The following is a 20,642-nucleotide window of genomic DNA, read 5'->3' on the forward strand; positions in this document are numbered from 1 at the left end:
ATCTTGTTCGGTGTTGATTCCGGTGTTTTTGTGTTGCACCGAAAACGAAAAACTCTTCTGTGTATGTGTCCTGTCCATCCAACCGGGAACATCTATCTCACACACAACAAAAAAGGCCGCACGCGCGCGCAGGCATCTTCGTCTCCCTATCTCTATCTCTCTCTCTCTCTCTCTATCCCAGTCCTGTAGGTCGTTCTCACATTTCGCGCACCACCACCATCACTACCGCGCCCATGCTGTTCTTTATGGAGGCGCTTGCGGTGTGTAGGCATTTTGGTGCAACTGTCCGGGTTAGCGGGAGAGAAGACCCTCCCCTCCCCCCATATCCCACCAGGCCAAGCATGCTTCACCAATGTCATTCATGATGGGCTGTGCGCTTGCTGGTGCCGTGCCGTTTGGTTTATTGGTCTCGTACTATAAATAGTACTACACAACACACACTCACACATGCACACAAGAACGCTATCACGTGTGTGTGTGTCAGGCAGGTTTAAACGTTGTTTTGCTTTCTTCTTCGTCCAGAGGCAGAGGGTAAAGTGATACTATTTATGGTTTTATTGTTTATTATTTTCATTTAATTCGATTTAAACACCAAAATTGCGACTTGAACAAAACACAAAGCATGTGTGTTTGTATTAATTTAATATAATGCAGATAAAGCTTCAAAAAACCTAGTCCAAGTGCGCTGTGAGACACACCTTTGTGTGTTTGTGCGGCAGTTCTCATGCACTAAAACGGGACTCGGGGAAGCCCTTGTGCCGTGGCATGTGTCGGCAATTATGATTCCCTCAAGCGCTCCTCGGCCCGATCGATATGGCAAACACACACACACACACTCTCGCTGTATCTGTTTCTAATCCAGTGCCGCAAAGCACAGTCATAGCTTCAGTGCCGCCGGATGGTCATACCGTGTGTTGTGTGTGTTTGTCTGTCCGTCCCTTTTCCAATTGCACCAGAATGGGCGGCAACGGTCCGGGTACTGTAGGGCGGGTTGAAGACGGGAGAAGCATTGGTACGCCATGATTTTAATGTTTTGCCGCATGAAGTACGAAATTTAAATGTTGTTTATTATGATCGGAGCATTTGACTTAATGGCCATTTGAGTGATCAGAATGTCAAACAAAAATATGGAATTTCGTGACAAAAAAACCGAAATCATGCTTTGCATGCGTTATGGCCTTTTCATCCTGTTTTTATTTTGGCACCACATGCACGAATGGGCTTTGGGAAAAATAGTTTGAAGTTGCGTAGAATTGTTACGTATTTTATATTTAAACTTATTAGCATTAATCTGGTACACCAACACCGTTTCAATCCTAAACAAAAACACATTGCAATTTAGTGCACATTTGCAACTTTGTTGCAATATCTTTTATGCACGCTGCTTGCACCTATGTTGTATCATCACCATCGTCACCGCCATCATCATCATCGTTGCCGTACGGTATTTTACCCACCGAATGTGCGTCCGTTGTGTGTCAATCTAGGTCCAATGATTTAAATGCCTTTGTTGGAGGTTGAATGCGCGAAATGGCAATGGCGTGCACGGAATTCTTAAGCGCAACACCATGTGCGCCTGCCCCGGGTCGGCCAATAGTCTGATCTTGGCTGCCTCCAGCGTTGTCTCAACGCCCCACACCCCGCTAGCCAACAACATTAGCCCATGTGGTGATGCTTTTTCAAAGAGATGATGACCAAAGAGGTCTCCTCTATTTTGTTGCTTCTTCGTTTTCTGCCTCAAATCAAGGCTTTTTGCAAATGTGTGCTAAATTGGCACCGTCGAGGATAGACGATTGTTTAGTGTCGATTTTCGAGTACACTTGCTGCCTCGATCACGTAACAACGAGCATTGGAAGGATGAGGTGCGATGAGGCTTCATTTGAATAGAGAGTTTGTTTGAAGCACACGGTGAAACAAGCTTTGAAGTTATTTCATGAAAACTAACTTGAAATAGAACGGCCTAGTTTTTTGTTTGCATCGGATGTAAAATGAAACCCTTGCGTGCATCATGAATGAAGAAGGTGTATGCATTATTTTCATGGTGACCCACAATTGGGGAAGAAATTTATTTAAAAAAAAAAAACAGAAAAAAAATCGCTCTCACAGCTTTTCACGCGCCCCGGTGCAATGGGTCGGGAGCGGGATAAGTAATCGTGTTAGTTTCCGTGTCCGCCAGTACTTCACCGCTCAGTCTCGTGATTGCGCGAGCCGCCTGGTCGCAGCTCACCCTGCTCTAGCAGCCTCACAGAATGCTTGGCCGTTTGGAAAAAAATCGACTGCCGCTCACAGCCACAATTTAAATCAAAATTTCCCTCCCCACCACCTTCCCGGGTCCCGGTCATGGGAAAGTAAGTCGAGTTTGTGCGTTCCGACCCTCCCGAACCCACCCGAGACGAGAGGTGGGGCTGTAAAAACGGCGGTAACGATAGCGTAAATTGTGGGGTTATGGAAGTTACCGCTCGTTCATAATTTAACTATTATTATTATTAGTACGTTGTGCCATTGTGGGAGGGAGTTGGACGGGAGGGAGAGAGAGAGAGGGGACAGTATAAGTTGCGCGGCGGTGGCGTAATTTATCCGCTGTAACTGAGACTTGAAATTCCAGCACGCGGCATTCGAGCTCCGGTGTGGAGGAAAGGATCGCCGCAAACATATTTTCAGCTGTTTTCCGGGGTTCACCAAAAGCTTTTGATGTTTTTTTCCCGCCTGCAAAATAGTTGATACCATATTTCAGCAGTACCTTTTCAATCTAACTATTCAGATTCAGCCGTTTTTGTGACTGTATAATCATAACAAATGAAATAGTGTGTATTACAATTGCGACTTCCGGATGGAAGAATAGAAGTTGCAACATTTATGGGCTATTAACAGCTATAGCAAGCAGCAGACCCGTGGTGTAGTGACAGACGCTCAGCCGCAGCACGCAAACGGTCGTTAGTTCAAATCTCATATGGAAAAACTCACTGTGCACCTTCGTGTAAAGCCAAATTGAACTATAAAAGTTTTATAAATGCTGCTTCAGATCACTTGACTATTAGAAGGAAAAGAAGGATAAAAGCGCGGATGTTTTTAACGGATGATGTAAAATTCGCTAGAATCAGTTACATGTTGCCGTCATCAACAACGAGGAGGAGGAAACTATCATGGAACAAGAGCCCTCTCCCTTACATGTTGTCGCTCTTTTGGTTTTGCTGGTATTTCTAGCCATTTGTTAGCTCCGAGTGAAGTTTGTAATTAATTAAAAGCCCTCTTTAAAATACTTTGCGATTCCTCAGAACTGCTCCCCCCTCCCCTTCAGTGTTCAATCGTGAGCTTCCCCCCTGTCATACGGGACAGAGGGGGTGGTACGTAATAGCTTCACTTTACGCGTTCAATTTGCGATGCGAGATTATTCATTCATTCGCTCGTTAGTATGCTTATTTGATCGACAAACCGGGCGCTGCGGCAAACCTGGACCAGAGGGAAATCCCTTCCTCTGTGTTCTATCGATACAAGGAGAAGCAAGAAAAAAACGCGCTTTGTGTGTGACGCGACGCGTCCAATACGAGACGAGATCGCGCGCGTTTACTACGCAGTAAGGCAGAGGCGGCCGTTGGTGTACGGTCCGCGAGAGATCATGCGTCCAAACGCGCAGACCTTTGTGTTGGCGCCGTGAAGGTAAATTACCGCAAAATGGATAGCCAGCCTCCCTCTGGACATAAAACTGAAAAGCATTGAGGAGGAGACTTGAAGAGACGTTTTGGCAACGATAATTCCGTAACTAGATGATCGTAGTTGATGTTGCCGATCATTAATCTCATGTTAATTTGCATTACAATTTTGCGATTAGCTTATTAGTCAAACGGTAAGAAGATATCTACTTTTAGCACGTTTTCACTTATAGCTCCCCCCCCCTCTCCCCTCGCCAAAAATAGGTTTTGTTTAAATCATAACGCTTGACTCAATTCAGGATTCGCGCGTGGATCCTTTACCTCTGCCGGTGCTATTTATTGTCCTATAATATTCACTGCGTGTCGCTGTGTGCCTCTCCTGTTGAGCTCTGTGTATTGGGAGGATGTTTTTTTTAGTCGAAGAATTATTTTTAACTTCCCATAGTACCGAGAGTGTTGAGTTGCCTGCCGCGTGCAAAGGGAGGAAGCATCGAGGAGGAAATATAATATTTTAGCTCGTGCATGATCGTGCGTGCTTCTGCGTGATGGATTAAAAAAAAAGATGTAAAGAAGGCAACTGAATGAGGGCTACAATAAACAGGTCAGGTGTGACGAGGGTGTGTGTGTGTATAAATATATCTCTTGCTCGACGAAAGCGCATGTTTCTCACGTGTGCGAGATGGTGATTGAGCGCATGTGAAGCAGTTTCCTCCAACACGGTAAGTTGAACGGGCTTGGCTGCTTCTGCTGCCTTCTCACTCCCCCAAGGGGAGCAAGGGGCAAAATACCAAATGCATGATTTGGCACAATCTTCCCTTCATGATGAGGGAGGTGTTTACACAGGAGCACAGGAGCGCGAAAATTGTGCGAGAATTGGGAACGAAGAAGGGTCTCAATTTTCCGCGCACACAGGGTACAGCTTCTTTTTGGCACAGCCAGCAGCAGTAGAAGCTGCACAGGTGGTGAGTGTTTGTGCAGGTGAATAAAATGTTGTTTTTGGCGACATGCTACGACGGCCTATTAATAATTCGTTGGTCGAAGATTCCTTTGTGTTGGGCCGTATTGTTTGCAAAGATTAAATCGTGTAATTTTAATGGTAGAATGCGTCGCAAATGGGTCCAATTTGGTAAAAAAAACTTTCATTTATTTAGCAGAAATATTACAAGGTGTATTTTATTAATACTGATCCTACCTAGATGGCGCCACTATATATTGTTGGTAGAAATCTTTATAATCGCTTTGTTTACGTTGTGACAAACGTTGGAGAGTCGCCCCAGCCCTTGGGCACTATCTCAGTTAATGTTTATGCATGATGAACTGCACTCTTTCCGCCCTTTTGCCATGAACTCCGACGACAGTCCTTGGGCCCCGCGTTATGAAGGATGCACTCGAGCATTAGAATTTTAAATCACTTCCTTCGTGCGCGGGGCATCGCCGCTTTGGCGATCGCGATCACAATCGGACACTAATTGAAAGTGAACCCTGCCCCCCCTCCCCGTCATCCCGCCTTCCTGATCGACCGATTCACATCGGTCCATATTTGCCGACTGCTGTCAACTGTCAACTTATCTGCCGTTCGTTCGTTCCGATTTGCAAAAACGGCGCATAATGTCCGGATCCTCATTTGTCGCAGAGTGCGCGCAATGCGATAATGTTGCAACAAGTTTACACAACGCAGAGAGAGAGGGAGGAGGGCGGGGGTGCATCATCAGCACAAGGAGATTAGTGTCCAAGCTTCCCCTTCCCATGCACGGAACCCCCCCCTCCCCCTCCCCCATTGCGTAGACAAATGAGTACAAATGATGGCGTTGCTGCGCTGCTGCGGCGTGCAAAATCTGAGCGATTTCCATTCCGGGACAGACCGGCTATGGGGACGCACAAGTGGTGGGCCCCTTTTTTGGTGGTGGTGGTGGTGATGATGATGATGGTGGCCACAAACGAGAGCGCTGGTACACTACTCCCATGTACCTTTGCCCCGCTTGCGCTTTTGCAAAGATGCATTTTTTGGAGTCATGCCACGGCGCGAATGCCAATGCCGAATGAAGTGCGGCGCGCGGTGCGAACGTGTGTGCGTGTGTGGACGAGGCAGATATCTAGAAGGCAAACGATGATGAGAGGGAAGATAAGAGGAAAGACATGCCTAGGTTGGGTGTATGTTGGGGAGGGCTAGGTTAGGAATCGTTTCCGTGACAAAACGGCAGGACCAGCGCATACCTTCGATCAGCTGACAAACTGTGTTAAGAGTGTGTCCCGCGGGTGGTAATAATCGGAGCGGAACAGGTCTGGGGGACTGTGTTGGATTGCATTCCTTGTCAATCACAGCACAACCGATTTGTGGCTGACTCTGTGCATGACTCTTCTGCTGTGGTGTGACCAAGCCACAAGCATGTCGAAGAATGAAGGTGTGGAGTCTGTCAGGCGTTTTGTTTTTGCATCGTTTTATTTCTCGCTTCCTCAGCGCTTGTGACTCGGTCTGTTGACCGTTTCGGATGCGTGTCGAGATTTGTGACCGTTTTACGACTCTCGCGGGCTTATCTTGTGTCATATTGGGCGGACGCAGCGGCACTGCCGAAGGTTTCGTGTGGCATTTCGCACATTTGTTCGGTGTTTTTTTGGTTTTGGGACGGCTAGAATGGACGGGTTTGGACAGGGAGCTTTGTTCGATCTTTTTATTGCGGCCTGCCGGCCTGTAAATGCTGTCCTGCAACCCCATCCACCCCCTGAGCGCGATCATCCAACGCGATCGCGCTGCGTTCGCGGCCGAGGGCAAGGTAATAAAATTGATTTTTATTCAAATGCGAATATGGTATGGGCCGGCTGGCTGACTACGCGCTCTCGCACACACCACCCACCCACTCGGTGTCGAGTACTACGTACGTACGTCCAAAGGAGCCCGTTTCGCACGTTTCTTTGTTTAATCCGGCACTGCCCCGGCTACGCCTTCGGTTGGTTCTGCGGAGAGTTGCTATTTGCCGCACGAACGACCTGACGGAAGGCCAGCATTTGCCAGCAGTACCACGGGGGCAAACAGAAGTGCGGGAGATTAAGCAAGTCCCGGGATATGCTTTCAAAGTGGCAACTTGATCTCTGTCATTCTCGTTGACTCGATTGTGAAGTGGAGAAGGAGGAAGGGAGGTGTATTGCAAATCAGAGTACAGTTTGGAAAATGATTTGGAGATTGGCCTGCCCTGGGCCGGGGGAGAGGCAGGCCAAGCCAAAACAATGGAATACAAATTGAGCATAATGTCCCAATGCTGTACAAATAGCGCCGGGACATCGGGTTGCTCAAGTTTCGGTTTTTAGGAGGGATTACGATAGGAAGAAGGAATTTTAGGCTTATCGGAAGGACGGATAGCATTGTTTTTATTGAGCCATTGTATGGTTGTTTTGGGGGCTAACACAGATATATCTTGCGGCAGAAGGATGTCGGGGTTTTCCCAGGCCTTTTTTGTGTGTAGCTCAAGTTACTACGACATACGAGAATGGTAGGAATATCAGGTTTTATCTTGTTTTACGAGTATCTTCTCCATAATGGTGGGTTTTTTTTCTGAAGAGATATCGTTGTACAATCAGAACCAAGATTGGTGATACAAGAATCTTGAAGAATTACTTGCTCTTCATTGTTTGAATGCATCTGTTGAACTTTTGGGAACTTTCAACGCAATTCTGGATACTTAAACTCCAATTTCTTGAGTTCTTGGACTGACAAACGGGTTACTATGGGCTACGTAGTGTGGTAGTCTGCTCTAGAACATGACCTGTTTAGGTTCTTGGATGACTTGGCAATTGGATCCAGAGTTACTGAAGAAATATAGACAAAAGGGAACTTAGGATCATCTCGATGCTCTATTGTTTCTGTTATATTTATTTTTATTCAAAAAATAGTTGGAGAAGAACCCGTAAGACATGCAAACATCGATACATTACATCACCATCTTCAAAACATCATCTACAACCCTTTTCAGAGCAAGAACCTAGTTTGAGCACAATCGATATGTCCTAGATGAAAGACACATACAGCCATCCAGTCCATCGGTATAGAGTCAGTTTAGCAACTTAGCATGTAACTTAGTCTATTGGCTTGTTAATTTTATGATCACCAGAGCCAATATCATCATTCTACCACAGCCCCAACACAGAATAGGAAATTACCCACCTCCTCCATCACAGTATTTGTTTATGGCATTTCTCTTTCCTTGCTTTTGAAGCTAAGTGCTAAGTGGAGGTTTATCGATTTTCTGAAACCATTCTGCTGTGGAACCACAACCAACGGACAAAAAGAAAAGAATACTTCGGCGTCGGCTAGAATTCATAGCTCACACATTGCGCGTTTGTGCGTTTGTGCTCTAATAGGTAGGTGCGGTTACATTTGAATATTGGATTTTTACTAGTTGCGTACGAAGTTGCTTCTATTTTGGACATGCCAGAATAATAGTGCAACGTTTTGGTGTCGTGCGTTGGACGAACTTCTCTCGCGGCATTCAATTACGATTCGCGCACGTCAAGGGGAGAGGAGGAGTACGTGGTGACCTTTTTCACGGTCTCACCAAGTGTCTTCCATTGGGGGTTTCAAGTATTGGGGCAAATATTGTTCTATCTCTTCATCTTTTAGCCGACAGAGAGGGAGAGCGATTGAAGAGAAACTAACACTGCCGATGACTAATTTCGTTGCCAAAACTGTACCAAGCCCCCCGCTATCCCGGTGGGCACGGTTATGTGACGAGAGTCAGTTGTATTTGCTTTTGTTGGTACGTTTGGTGGCATAGGCACAGAGAAACACAAGCGCTACCTTTTTGCGTTGCAAAAGTTTGATGACCGATCTGCACGGACAAAACCGAACTCCACCCCAAATAGGGAGGGGAATAATGATCTTGAATCTTGAGTGAATAGCCAGCCTGGCCGCTCTCGGCCTCTTCCTAGCCTGCACCTGAGCCGCGTGTGTGTAGTGCGTCCATGAGCCATGTCTCATGACTCATAATCTGACAGGCGATTCAATGCTGAAAGTTGGAGTGTGCCTTTTGAGGTCTTTTCAGAGGGCTTCTGCTCGCTAGACACACATTTTTCTTTGAGTTTGCTCAATTTCTTGAGTTCTTTACTAGACCAATCTCCAATTCCAATGCAAATATCTCCAATAACTTCAATAATAGCGTCGGAAGGTAATATTTTAAGACGGTTGTGGGTCTATTTTCATACAGACGCTTCACCGAACGACATCACCCTGTAAGATGTCAAACACCTTCGCGTGACGTCACAAGGTTGAGAACCGAGCAGGAGAAGGTTACATGATCGTGTTCAGGAATCGGTCAGCACCAATAAAGTAAGAAAGAACGGAGTAACAGAGTGAGGAGGGAGTATTGTTTTGCCACGCCAGCAACGTCAGCGAACAGATAGATCATCGTGTGTACTAATAAGGAATGTCGATGGCGCGCCACGAAGTTGACGTTGCGAGAACCACCAAACATACGGTGGAAGAAGGAGCGCAGAGCAACGACGGCTCAAATGTGGACAGAGAGTGGTTTTGATTTTTGTTTTGCTTATTTAAAGGAGTCTAGTACTGCTACTACTGCCCGGCCTCAGCCACAGAGACTCGTCAGCTGTGCTGTTGTTGTTGTTACGTCGGGAAGGTGAGGTTTCTCGGTTTACAACAGCTCCCCAAAAAGGCTGATTGTTGGGTACACTTGACGGCGACACTTCCACGGAGATAGGCCCGCCGCCGTACCCGTGAGTGGCCACTCGAAAGACGCCCCTCACGATTGGGTTCTCACAACGCCCGATGCTTTGCGAGGGTTCAAACAATGCGGGGAGAAGGTGGCAAAGGCAATCGAAATAGGAGACGGACGGCGCCGACCGAGTGTGGTCGCTTATTGTGCAGTAGCGATGAGACCATTTTTCGCTGTGGGGGCTTCCATGTCGATGATGATGATGATGATGATGATGATGATGTGATAATGATCACACGGTAGCACAGTCCCAGAGGTTGCTCGATCCCATTCGTTTATTCCGCCATTATGCTTAGCGATCGTGCCATTACACACCCACTGAAATTTGTACGAAAAAACAGAGGGACTCAAAGTGTCGGTTGGAAGGAGGGTGGTGGTGGTCAAACATGCACACCTACCACCCTCTGGCAAAGGTGACGTAAGTGGGACTCTCTAGGTTCGTGTGGCTTTTTGATTCATTTCAATGCTGTATTCTCTTGATGCTGTGGGAAACGTACGCCACAATGTGGAAAGTCCTTACGGACGGCGAATTTTCTACTTCGTTGGATTCATTACCCTCTTCCTCAGGCTTACCGAGAGTAAGTGGCGCGACGGGCGCGATGGTTCACGTTGTTGTCAATCGATAAAAAAGCGGTAGAGAAAGTTAGTTTTGCCCCGCCTTTGCTCACTGCACTGTGTTATCTTCGTTTGTACCATCGATACATCAAGAATGAGTCCAATGACACTCAATGTACTTGAAGTCCAGGGGTGAGCAAATTGTCACTAGTTGCTACATACCTTAAAGATTGTCACCAATTACCCAATGAGTAATAGATTTACGGACCTAAGAAAACATTTCCGTTTATGAATTGCTAGGAATAGTAATAGCTTCAGTTGAAATTGTTTATAAAGCTTTTCAAGTAATTAAGCAATACGGCCTTTTTGGACCGTTACTCCTGAATAAAAAAAAAATTACAAAAACTTACTTTAGAACCCTTTACTAAAGCTGTCTTGGACCTCTAAAGCACTCTTTTCTAGGTCCAGAATTAAAGAACAAGGTAAAGATTTAAAATCATCAAAGATTCTGTGAACCAACTAAACGATTACTCTCACTGTTACAAGTAAATCACACTCCCAATTGCTCAACCCTGGCCGGCGGATATTATGTCACAGTGCTCGCAAGTAGTTTCACCCACTTTTCCGGCCACTGGCATTTGCTCACAACCCTCTCTGATAGTACGGGGCCAGAGTGGGAGGTAGTATAGGCCCGCCGTCCGTCCTTCATTCGTTCGTTCGTTCTCAATCTTTCGGGAGTGGTACCTATAGGTCCCATTGTCATCCTGCGAACGTCGTCAATTCTTGACTTTTTACCGGGCGCTGTTATCTGTGTGTGTGTGTGTCGGTCGTTTCCGTGAAGCCCTAGTACAGGGGGGTCGCAAAACCCTTACGAAGAAGAAGAAGAGCACGAGGAAGAAGCGGGCTAGGTCGTTACACTATTGTGGCCGCGATCTTCCGCCACTAACGCCGGTAACAGAGCGCGTTAGAACCCCGCGCTTGAAGTGCAATGTTCCCTGGTTTCGGGGAGTGCATTTGCCTACACTCTCCTTTCCTGTCCCTGTTCCTACACCCGGTTTGTTTGGTGCATGCAGTGATTGTCTGTCAAGGAAATGGGAAGGCCTTCTTTTATAAAGCCTACCACCCGGGGACGTTCTTTCGCGCGGCGTTCGTCCCTTCCTTGATCGGGTTCTATTTTTGGGGGTCGCTCGGTGGGAAAACCCTATCCCACGGTGCCCTTATTGCCGTAATTTGTGCTCATTTTTTTGTGCTGTTGTGTCGTGCGTGTGTGTGTGTGGAATGATTGCAGCAGCACAGTAAAACTAATGTTTAATGCGCATGTTTCGGGGTGGGTACGTTAGAGATAATGGGACACTTTTGTGTCACAGTTGTTTGTAAAGAGGAGCAATTTGGTTGTGTGCAGTAAAGCTGGGGAACATTTAAAGAACAAACAAGTGTTCAGAAACTTATATTTTGACACCATGCTTTATTAAATCTAGTTGATTTTAAACTTTAATCCAAATAACAATGGTTAAAAACGACGCTGGCGTCAACAACCATTTTAAAAATATTACTGTCTTTTCTTTTGCATCCATTTCCTCTCCATCTGGCTCCCCATAAATCATCTACCTGTCATTCCCTTGGGTGTAATAATACGTGTCACAGTGTTGATATACTTTTTGAATATTTGAATTTATCCTCTCCCCGCCTCACACTCACCTGTAGTCAAATTACCAACCGTGTGCTGATAAGCATAACGTTTTGATTTTTCCAATTCGCGCACCACACGCATCGCCCACACGGTTCCTCCCTTAGACTTTTAGAGCTTTTCCTTTTCGAATGACGTCAATCCTGTCCTCCTGTCCTGTGTCCCACCTTTGTTTGTTCCTTGTAAGGGACAGATGGAGCGACCGTCCGCTAAATGGCATTCCATCGATCGCTACAGTTTCTTGTGCCAGGGGTGTTTTTTTTTGCTGTCACGCATAACCTAAAACGGAAGCACGAATATGGTTGATGATGAGTGCAGATTTCCGGCGCGGATAATGTGGTGAAAATCATCGTATAAACACAAAGTCACACATACGCCGTTTGTGGTGCAGAAAAGTGCGAGAATTAGAAGCATGCTCGGTTGGTTGTTTGGTTTGCAAGCAAAACGTGAGCAGAATGTGGCGGAATTCCTCTCCGGAAGATAGCGCCTTTGCTTAGGTGCTGCGCTGCGCCACAACACGCTTATCAAATAATGCTCCCTATGAGGAATAGAAATAGGTATAGGCGATGGTAGGCTTCTTCCGCACTTTATAGAAGCTGCAGCTGTTGATTGTTATGGCTGTGGGCTAGTAGTGCACGTATAGTGTACAAAAAACGGTGTACAAAATATGTGCCGAAAATTTCCTCATGTTTGGATTTGTACGGCGCTGGTGCACATGACGCCACACAGGTGAAATGTGGCGAAACAGGAGTGTGCTCTACCGTAGGTTATGAGGAAGCTTAAATGAGCCACGAAGCACGTACCCACGTTTCTGTTTGTCCGAGCAGTTTTATCGGCGGCGTGCACAAGGCGCTTTCATGCTCAAGATACTTGCACACCGGAAAAAAGATACTTGCCAACATTTCGGATGTGTATTTGAGCGTTTAGAGGTAGTAGCATCCTTGTTTACTCTTTTTTTTGGGAAGTGATAAATAAAACCCAATTCTAACATTTTGGATATTCCCAGTACGGCTATCAGTCGCTGGAATGTGTTGAAGCCCTAACGATGATGAATTTTAGCTGAAAGCCGTTACCTCGAAAGCTATTTTTCGAAAATTATTTTGCATAAACTCCTCCGTATGAAATTGCATGAGTCAGTTGTCTTGACCGCCGATAAAGGTTTAAGCAAACTATAGAATATACCTTGTTGTGACTGTGTATGAGTCACATCAAAATTGTCTGCTAGATAGGCCATAACTACTAAGTATGATTTATTTCCTTCCGGCGTCAACTTTTCTTATCATTCGCATATCGTAATAAAATCTTCAGACTGAATCCCACAATATCTCCATTTAAATTTGTTGAATTCTTTTCCTCGCATGATGTTATCACATCGTCCCCCACGTTGATGATGGGCCCAATATAAACCATGATGTACCTTGAACTCCTGTGGATTTGTGGAAAATGCCAGCTAATCCTTGGTTTTGCCGGGACGGGAAGCTACAACTCCAAAGCTACTCTCTCCGCATTTTCCAACAGCTTGAATTGTGTACACAAAAACAATGAAAAAAAGGAACTCGTAGATTTGCAAAGCTTTGCATATTTTATGAATTTACGTTTCGTTCCGAGTGGGTTTGTGATTTTGCTGGTTTTCCCCGTACAGGAAGTGCTTCTTCTATCTGTTCTGTGGGTGAAAATGGAAAAGCTGGTAGAGATGGTGAGCAACGGGGAAACCTGTGTGCGTCTGTAAGCTTTTCCAACAAATAAAAAGGAGACGTGTTGTGTCTGTGGTAGCATTGGAATCGATATTTCTCGTCATATAAACATTATTAAAAGCAAGGAAATAAATCACTACAAGCCGAACTTCCGACTCCAACTGACCAGCTGGCGCTGTCATTGATGTGGTTTTTGTAGGGTGTTTTGTAAAGTAAATTTTAAAAACACATCCCAATTATCCCAAAACAGATTGCCATCGGAAAACGACGCTGATGGGGGTAGGGGTAGGTTTGATTATTTAACGCCGCTAAATCTCGCCTATCTCTTAACGAGACTGGCGGGGGTGTGATGTGTGTTGCGTTAGTTACAAAATGAGCTGGGGCAACGACAAAAAAAGAGGTCAACAGAGCAAAGGGAAACGCGCATTTTACAACGCAACGGTGGACCATCGAAAGCAGCAGCACGGCAAGAAATCTGGTCCAAGTTCTGGGGTAGACTATTCAGCGGCGAGCGCGCGCGCGTCAGATCGCTCGACATGATTGACACATCTGTTTCGGGTGGAGGAAACGATGGCAGAAGAGAAGGGTCAGAAGCGCGATGTATTGGGGATAGGTCACTCCGTTTCTCAACTCCACAGCAGCGAGTCCACTGCCTACGTGCTGCTCCACGGTCAACTGGCCGGTTGTGCAGGAGTGTTAGAGTTGTGTGTGTGTTTTTGCCCACGGGAAAATGGAGAAGTTCTTTTTCCTCATCCCTAATGTATGCTGCTTTAAATCGTACTGTACGGTTACCGACCCCTCCCATCTTGGCACCGATGATAGCGCACCATGTGTTTGTTGTTCATTAGAAGAGTGATATACATTTGCAAAAACGACGTGGTTGATATTTCCGTCCCGGAGGGGGCACACTTTTGTGTATTTTGAAAAAGCCAAGAGTGGTTCGAATGGGATATTCCACACCACCAGCTCACCGTGGGTGATGTAAATATTTTTCCGTGCCATTGAACAACGATAAAGTTGGTGGGGATGTGTGTGTGGTATCGAGGCGCTCCTCCTCCTGCAATACGAGATGGATTTTTCCGCTCACAGTTCTCGGCGACCGGCAGCGCAGCGTTGGCACACAATGGGGCCGACGACCATGTGATGGTTGAGGTGATCCGATTTTCCTCACTACTAAGCTGTGTTCATATTTAAACTGCCCGCAGGAACGACGAGAAAAGCCGTCGTGAAAACTGTGCTCTGTTTGTGATGGAGTCACTTGGAGGTGTTTATTTGCTTTACACAATGTTTTGCATCTGAATACGGCACGAGCAGGCTGTGTTTTGGCACACGCTCACCAATTGTTTTTTTGGGCATCGGGTATCGGGGAAAATTTGTATGGATTAATAGAAAACCATCATCAAGTCCTGTGATTGGGGATTCAGTAGAATTTCGCGTGGATTTTGTCCAATTTTTGCACACTGCTTTTGTAGCAGACTCTTGCGTAAATGTGTTTGTAACAAAGTTGATGAGATTGGAGTGGAGTACATCGATGATATGATCATTTTAGATCATCAATGTTTAAGGTCCTCTGTGATTGGAACCTCATCAACATTGATTCTAAGTAAGCGAAGGGTTTGTGTGAATTCCAGATGAGTTTTCGCGTATCAAAAAGAGCTCTGATGAGGAGTTCGTTATAGGATTTTGATGACTCTGCTACTAATGGGCTCTACGCCTCTAAGATCAGGTCACTTGAGAAAGTATTCCTACTGCCTCAGATATGTTGGTATCATTCGGACAGAAGCTGTTCAGGATGACGAGTTGTCTTGATATCCGTGTTGTTCGTAACGTTGTATCATTAAATCCACAAAGAAGGATCCGATGACATGTATGTACTGTCGAGTTCCTAGTATGGTAGTTGCAACTGCTGAGTATGTGGACATCCTCAGAAATGATCCAACATTAAATTTCATATCATGTCACATCGTTCACATCATCACTACTAACATCTTTCCACCTAAAAGACAGAGTGCAGAAAACGCTTTGTGTACATAGATACTTGTCATTCGCAAAGTGTCAACAGAAGTTGAAACAAAACCTCATCATAAACAAGTGCTGCCCCATTGCCGAATTCTTCGAACGGGGCGGGGCGGGATGGGTTTGGGAGGACACACAGTCTCCCTCTTTCACATTTCCACCATGATCTCACGTTGGTGTTTAGTGTGGCGGAGATTTCTTCCTGTGAGGCTTTCATTTCTAACAAACCGTTCTGCTTGCTGCCTCCCGCGTTCTGCTGTAGTCTAACGGCGGTTGGGTCGGTTGTTTGCGCCTGCTGCACCGGCCTTAGCCTCCCGGATCAGGCACTTGAAAGTTGTTTTCCGTTCCACCGGAGTTCTTTCCCTTTCCCCTTGCCTGCCCTGCCAACCAGCTAGTCGGGTGGCGGTCTTTCAAAAGAACTGCCACTTTTTTGCTTGAAATTCACTTTCAAGGCACGTTTTGCTGGCGAGACGAGAACGATGCTGGTGCGCGATTTTGTGTTGTCGTGTTAGAGAGAAACGGTGTGTGTGTACCGTGCACAGTGCAGTGTGGAATGCTGCACCCGTGTGTGGCATATATACACTCCTCACGATACACTGAAAATAGATGCAATTAATTTCTGCTGCAGAGGGGTGGAGAACTCCTGACGAACGGAGTGTGTGTATGTGTCATCGTGCGCGGGAACAGCAACCATCACCAGTTGATTATGAGCACCCGTGGTTTAGAATGGGTTCAGGCTGCTCCTGTACTGTTAGAGAGCGCTCTCTATGGAGCGTATAAGGAGCCTTTCTAGCCTGGGCAGCATAAACCATTAATGTGAGGTACTCGATTGCACGCGCGCGTATTGTGAGGCGCGTTGAGCGTAAAATATGTTGTCTTTTCTATCAGTTTCAAAGTACACACTTCCACGGACGTTGCGTAAAGTGGCAGCAGATAAGATAGATTTATCTACCATTTACTGTCTGTTAGAAGAAGTACACACACAAAAAACACAACAACCTCACCTCAACAGAGATAAACAAATGGAACGCAAACAGCGCAGCGTTAGTAAAGTTTTCTCACCACCTTCGCCATCCAGATGGCGCGGCGCGCGTCCAGTAGTCAAAAGGTGTACTCTGATGCCGGCAAAACAAACGCACCATAACCTTCAAAACGGTGAGCAATACAAGCACGTGGCCTGTGTGGCGGCGGTGGCAGTGTATGAAATGCAATTTTAATTAAGGCTCAGCAACTATTCGAAACATTTGCCATTTGCTACGGCTACGGCTGTAGCTTGTTGCTGCTGGAATCGCTTTGGTTGTTGGGGTTGGGCAGCGGCTGAGAGGCCCTTTTTTCAATGCCCTCAGTGCGCCACCACGTGAGGGGGGAGGGGTGGCCGGTGAACATATTTGCTCAATTAGTGTTTTCCAGATGGTTGAAATAGCTACGGGCCAATTTTAAAAGTATCATCGTTGGGTGGTGGTGCGCACACGCTGCAAATGCAACTTCTTTTGTATTTTTTGTTTATTTGTTTCTTTCTTTAAACTATCTTTTTTCCTGTTTCAGTTGTTTGCGCATGACATATTTGTCTCCTATAACCAACTAGTCATGCTCTACTATCTTGTTTTTTCTTTTGTTTCGTCAAGATGATGTTCAACAAATGTCATGTCAAACAGGTAGTATAAACACAATGATTGCGCCTAATCGCATGCAAGTGGAAAGGAAAAGCAAAACATGAAAATCATTCTAACGAACAAAAACCTTAAGGATTTTTTACTTTTTCAAGACAATATCTTTTAAGGAAATAAACTGTATCTTTTAAGGAAATATCTCGTAAAAACCCGTGTAATTCTATGCTTATTTCAAGAATAAAAAATGGAAAGCTCGTTGCTGCCTTTAACAAATAAGTAAAAAAAACTTCAAGTGACAAGAAGTATTATAAATTTGTAATGGGTTATTTAAGATTGTTTCAAAGTACTGTACAGCACAACTTCTTGCGTATAATTACAATCTTAGAATAGACAAAAAAAATACACGTTTGTTTGTATGCTGTCATGTGTTTTTTTCATTAACGTATTGCAAAGGTCACGCATTTGTGTGGAGTTTGCCGTTTGCGTGCTTGCATCATAACTTTGTTGCGCAGAAGAGTGACTTTTTCTCTCTCTATCTCCCTTCTCTACACACCTGTACCGCCCATACAGGTCGTTCTGATGGTCAACAAGACGCTTTTTTTCCCACTTGCACTACTGCACTGTCCGATGATTCTTTTTTGTATCGTGCACAAAAAATACAAGCCCCCTTCAATCCGCATGTTCGAACAAAAAAGTATGTTTAACAAGCGCACCAGCATTTTGCGCCCGTGTTCTACGCGTATGCGCGCACACACCAACGGTTTGTTTCGTCCTTTTGTTTCTGTGTGTTGTGTTTGTTTTGCTACGGGAGGTTTTTTCTTCTACTCACTGTTAACCCTTCCTATCATTTTGGTTACCAAAACCGAATTATCGTTTAAATTGTGCCAAGAAGCCGGGGAGCGCGCGTGCCGCGGCGATAATGAGGCAGTGTGTGAGAACTCTCTGTGTGGTAAGGAAGGCTTTTCTATTTATTTTTTCTTTTTTTTTGCTGCATTGTGAAGGAAGCAACCAACAATAATTGGCCAGATCGAAGCTTAATTGAGCCTTTGGTGCTGCCTCTGCAACGCCCCCGTGTACGATGGGATGCCTTTTAAATGATTGTGAATAATCATGAAAAATTAGCGTGGTGCCCTCTACACCTCCTCTTCCGTGTGCTGTATGGGGGCCCATTTGAGGTTGGCGGGTGGGTGTGTGGGTGGTGAAATCAAATATGTGTAGCAAAAAATGAAGAGAGGCAATTTAAATTACCACCCGTGTATGTGTGTGTGGGTCGTTGCGGTGGAGCTTTAAATTTTGCACCGCCAAAATCATCGTCTCACTGTGAGGAATCGTTTCGACTTGAGCGGTTTCTCACTCACTGAAGGGGAGGGAGCACGTTATCTTCTCTTGCATAATTATCGCGCGTATCATATTCGCACCATCGAGGAAGCTTTTTTTCTTACCAAAAGAGGCTCACTTCGAGGGAGAGGGTGGGTGTAGTGGAGACGGTCTTTTAAAGTGGGGAAAAAGAGAGGCAGCTGTGAAGAGCAATTATTGAGTGATGTAAAGATGATAATCGTTGGGTAAAGGTGTGTGTGTGTGTGTGTGTGTGTGTGTGTGTGTGTGTGTGTGTGTGTGTGTGTGTGTGTGTGTGTGTGTGTGTGTGTGTGTGTGTGTGTGTGTGTGTGTGTGTGTGTGTGTGTGTGTGTGTGTGTGTGTGTGTGTGTGTGTGTGTGTGTGTGTGTGTGTGTGTGTGTGTGTGTGTGTGTGTGTGTGTGTGTGTGTGTGTGTGTGTGTGTGTGTGTGTGTGTGTGTGTGTGTGTGTGTGTGTGTGTGTGTGTGTGTGTGTGTGTGTGTGTGTGTGTGTGTGTGTGTGTGTGTGTGTGTGTGTGTGTGTGTGTGTGTGTGTGTGTGTGTGTGTGTGTGTGTGTGTGTGTGTGTGTGTGTGTGTGTGTGTGTGTGTGTGTGTGTGTGTGTGTGTGTGTGTGTGTGTGTGTGTGTGTGTGTGTGTGTGTGTGTGTGTGTGTGTGTGTGTGTGTGTGTGTGTGTGTGTGTGTGTGTGTGTGTGTGTGTGTGTGTGTGTGTGTGTGTGTGTGTGTGTGTGTGTGTGTGTGTGTGTGTGTGTGTGTGTGTGTGTGTGTGTGTGTGTGTGTGATTTTCTGGACTGTAATGAATCTTTTTAACAATATAATTTGCATTAATTTGCACTTAAAAATGCTTTAAAAATATGTTTTTTTTTTACATTTTTTAATAGCCATTACGTTTAAATTCTCCATCCAAGCTTTTACACGTAAATCTTCAACGTAAGCCGCAGCCCAACAGCGCTTCTCTCCCTCTCTCTCTCTCTCTGCTTGGACGCTATTTTTGCTACGTGCTTTCGGCGCGATTTTCTTCTCCCTTGGAGCTTAAAGTATGTGGAGCCCCGATGCTGGAGGGAAACATTGCCACACATCATCCTACTCTATTAACAACGGGGTGGTCGCGTACCAACGATGATGACAGGCGACGAGTCGGTGGACCACCAGGCTCCAGCTCTCGTGCAAGAAAATGTGAAGAGTTTTGAGACCGATCTCGACACCACCACCACTACGCCACCATCATCACCATTAAAACACGCGGGGTAATGGTACTTGTATCTGCGTATGTGTTAGAAGAGCAGTAGAAGAAAGGCGGTCGGTTGGAGTGAGGCATGTTGTCTGGGCCAAGAAATGTTGGTCAGTGTGTTACGATGTTATGAACCAACCGATCCGATGATGAGCAAAAAATCATTTAAAAAATGCAATTGCAATCGGCAAGGCATTGGCATTTGGAAACGGCGCGGCAGATGAATTATGATCTCATTGTGTGTCTCAGGTGTCAGGTGAAAATAATTACTTCGCGTGGCGAAACGCGTCTGACGAATCCAATAATTGTTTGTGAAGTATGTTTGGATCCTCGTTGGATGTGTTTGTCTTACAGCATGAAGTTCAAAGCAGTTCTGTTTCAGCGAAAGAGGGCAAGCAAACGCGCCGAACTCATCATGGAACGTGATTCAAAATGTCACATTTTAAGGTCACGCAGATTGGCCACCTTCAAATTGTGTAGGTTTCATGTAATGAAGCTGTTTTTGTACTTTTTTTTTGGGGAAAAAGTTTGAATTCCGTCACGTTTTACCTACGAAACGAGAGCAGAAAATGGAAGAAAACAGACGAAAAGAAAGAAAATTGGATTTGCTCGACAGGTGGCACCCGATGGAGGCTACTTTATTCTTCTGAACCTTCATGAAGTCATTCGTTTGTGGTCCTTTGAGCCTACAATGTTAAATGCGACTGTCAAAAGGCGTAGTTCGGCGTGATATCTCTGCTCTATTAACGCGTGACAAACTTTCTGATGTTAATAACACTGGTACCTGGTCTTGCTCCTTACCGGCCGGTCTTAATTAGTTCACCCGTGTCCATGAATGGTGTGATAACATGAAAGGGTGTCGTGTTCTCGTAACAAACCGTCCCGTCGGTAGCCTCCAACCTTTCCTTACACGACGATGCGCCACGTGTTCCGATGGCTGTGTGTCCAAGTTCGGTAGGCTTCTCCCCTAGATGGGCATCCAATTTGTTATGAATCCTTGCCGATCTACTGCCTCGAGAGGTGTACTCATCTTACCAAAGGGAAACTCAGAAAAAAGCATGTTGGCTGCAGAACACGGGCGCGTAGTTATGATGGACGATTGAAGCGCGCTCTCGCATAAATTGCGC

General features: G+C 45.6%; 1 protein-coding gene across 4 annotated transcripts in view; it reads left to right on the forward strand.

Moving 5' to 3' along the window:
* Window positions 1-20,642, forward strand: part of LOC120904593 (serine/threonine-protein kinase Genghis Khan) — a 53,906-nt gene that overhangs the window by 7,970 nt on the left and 25,294 nt on the right. The gene's annotated exons all lie outside the window — the stretch shown is intronic.

Source organism: Anopheles arabiensis, chromosome 3 (genome assembly GCF_016920715.1).
Source record: "Anopheles arabiensis isolate DONGOLA chromosome 3, AaraD3, whole genome shotgun sequence".
Classification (NCBI taxonomy): Eukaryota; Metazoa; Arthropoda; class Insecta; order Diptera; family Culicidae; genus Anopheles; species Anopheles arabiensis.